Source organism: Vicia villosa, linkage group LG1, assembly GCF_029867415.1.
Source record: "Vicia villosa cultivar HV-30 ecotype Madison, WI linkage group LG1, Vvil1.0, whole genome shotgun sequence".
In the NCBI taxonomy this organism is placed as follows: domain Eukaryota; kingdom Viridiplantae; phylum Streptophyta; class Magnoliopsida; order Fabales; family Fabaceae; genus Vicia; species Vicia villosa.
In genome coordinates, this window is record NC_081180.1 from 206,609,549 (window position 1) to 206,612,568 (window position 3,020).

Below are 3,020 nucleotides of genomic sequence, written 5' to 3' on the forward strand. Positions count from 1 at the left end.
TCGCCAGTATAGCTTTTTTTAATAAGTAATGGAATTGAAGTTTCATATTTTGTTTTGAAATTTTAGATGGTTAATATTTATTTATGTTAAGCTACAACAATTTCCTACACGTTGGGACATGCAGGTTGCCACTCAAAGAAAATGTAAATATATTTGAGAGCCCAAGAACGAAAAAACACACACAATCTATATAGAAAGAAGTATCGTAATTTGTTGAATTAGAACAGAAACATAAAGAAATCTAACGAGGACTAGACTCAAGTTAAGACCATATGTAACTCTTAGACTCAAGTCAAGGTGTATTGTCAAGGCACGCCATGTTTATTTGTTTTAAAAATAAAAATCACAGAGGGAGCATTTTTGTACTGTAGACATTGTGTCAGGATAGGTGGGGCAGTTGATAGTAGAGGCAGAGTAGCAGTTAGACGAGGTGGTGGATGTTGAAGTGGCGCTAGAGGCAGAGGAGAGGATAAGATGTTGTCCAACATAAAAATAGTGATCGTGCTAATTATTTTGATGTCTGTATTTTTATTATATTTATGTACTTTATTTTGATTATGTATACGACACTATTTAGATCATTTATACGATGTGTTCTTTTGATTATTTTATTTTGAGTTTACATTTCTCTACTTTGATGTACTATATTCTGATGTACAAATATCTGTTGTTACACAAAAATTATTGGAGTTTAGGAATGAAATGTAGTTGATTTAAAATAAAATAGAGTGTTCTATAGATACATCTACAGAACAGTTTGTTATTAAGACGTTCCGTAGATATACCTACAGAAGATTTCCTGAACTGAATTAATTTGAATTTTTCCAACGTTCACTAGTTAATAATGTTTTCGTATATAAAGCTCCAGAAAGAAACAAATTTTGGCAAAACAATGTGCTTCTTAATGTGAATCTCCGAAATCAAGAGGCATAAATGGAATTTCGCCAAAAGTATCAAGTGGTAAATTGAGATATTCTCTTCACCAAAAATTTGAACATGACATCACAAATCAATGTCAAATCATATCAGCCGTCCCTTTTATTGACTTATCTTAAATGAAAAAAATTAATTTATGTAATACCTCTAATTTATTTGGGAAGATGATAAAAATTTAAAAATAAACAATAATGTAATCTTAATTTTAATATATTTATACTTCTATTTTTAATGTCCTTATAAAATATTTAAAAATTCAAAACAATTTCTTTGTGTTAATTATTAATCTTCAATTACAAAAATTACGAAACAAACCATAAGTGATAAGGAATTTGACTCACTTAAGATAATTTAGTTTAAATTGACAGTGGAGAGAATTGATTTTAACGTGATTTAGTTTTGTAAAATTAATTTTTGTTATGAATAAATATTAGTGATCGTACCTGATCAGAAGAATCGTCGTAGGCTGCTCGGACTGGATCTTCTAGGAAGGAGAAGGGGGGGGGGTGTACCTGCAAGGTACTCCAATGCCAAAGTAAGTTGACGAGAAAAGGAGCGCAAGTACTAGCTAAGAGTGAGTAAGAATTGAATACCTGACCCTCTAGTTAAAGAGGGTATTTAAAGCCCCCAGCGCTGAGCCATGATCTCGCTATTGGGTTGGATTCCCAAGCCCAACTAGGAGACTGCCAGGTTTCCTGAGCGGAAATATCGGAGGTGCGTGCATGCCCTCTGTCCTGGTTAACCGCTCCGAAGTTCAAGGGTGACGCGGTCTTTTAGGGGCCACGTGGAATCCGTGTTGTTCGAAGGATTGGATATGAAGGAGCCCTGCGCGGAGCAGGGTCCTCGGCAACGGAGGTGTTCGCGGGAATCTTGGTGCCGAGCATGCCGGGTGCCATACGCCCCGGGGATATGGGGAAGCCGAGCACCTCTAAGGTGGACATCCTAGGTGCGTAGGAGGGTCATGGAGGAGCGTGGGCCTCTGAGGTTTACTGGGCCGAAAACTATATTGGGCCTAACCTTGGCCCAGTCCAGAACAGGAGCCCCCCAAGTCGAAGTTTTCTGGTCAAGAAGCTGTGACTTTGCTTTATGCTCGGACCCGTGACCTCGGAGATGCTCGGAGAGGTAGCTCCTTGTCAACCAGATGTGCTCGGAGGAACTGCCTGTGGAGGGGGCGAAACGTCGCGCGTGGGCGACACGCGCTGACGTGGCATAGGTAATGATGGCCTAGGGTCTAGGAGGCGGCGCCTGTCAGGAGAGTTGACGCTTCGCCTTCCGAGCCCTTTCCCTATAAAAAGGGGGCGAATCCTCTCATTTGGAAGTTTCCCTCTCTCTGTTTACCTGCTCGGCATCAGACAGGCTCTCCTCGGAAGATCCTCTTCCAGATTATTCAGCATACTGTTCGTCTACCGAGAAGCTCATCCGGTCATCGTCATCATGTCTTCACGTAAGTTCGCTTCCCTCTTCGTTGCTTTATTCTTTTCCTTAGGGTTTGTGTGCTTTATTTTCGCGGCCTTCGTCATCAACGTAAGCTGAGTCCGACGAGCGGTCGCTGCTTCCTCCTCGGGTTATCCAGGCGATGCCCGGGGGTTAGCTTGGGTCGGCGGACCAAATGATGTTGGCGTTAGACCGTCGTGCCGGTTTAGATACGATTTTTCGTAGTCGTGTCACATCATTTCGTGAGTCCTCGGCTGACGGGCATCTTTCCTCGATGGGGGTTTAGCCGGGGGCTCCGCCGCTCCTGCTCTACCCTTTCGCTTGCATTGCGGTGGAAGGGTGGATTTGATGAACTGTCGAATTCACTTTCTCCCTTCTGCGTGCAGGTGGATCTGATTCGAGCGCCAGCTCGGAGTCCAGCTCGGGATCTGATTCATGGAGCAGCGAGTCGGACGACTCGACGGCCACTAGCTCTGATGTTGAGATCATCGAGGATCAAAACGCGCCTTCTCTGGTCGACAATGACCATGCTGGTTCTCCGGGTCCTGATGACGAGGGAGGGGTTTCCCCAATGCCCTTGTTTAGTTACGAATGCACGGTTGCGGCCGACTGGGTAGCCGAGGAAGCCTTAACGATCACTTCCCGGTACA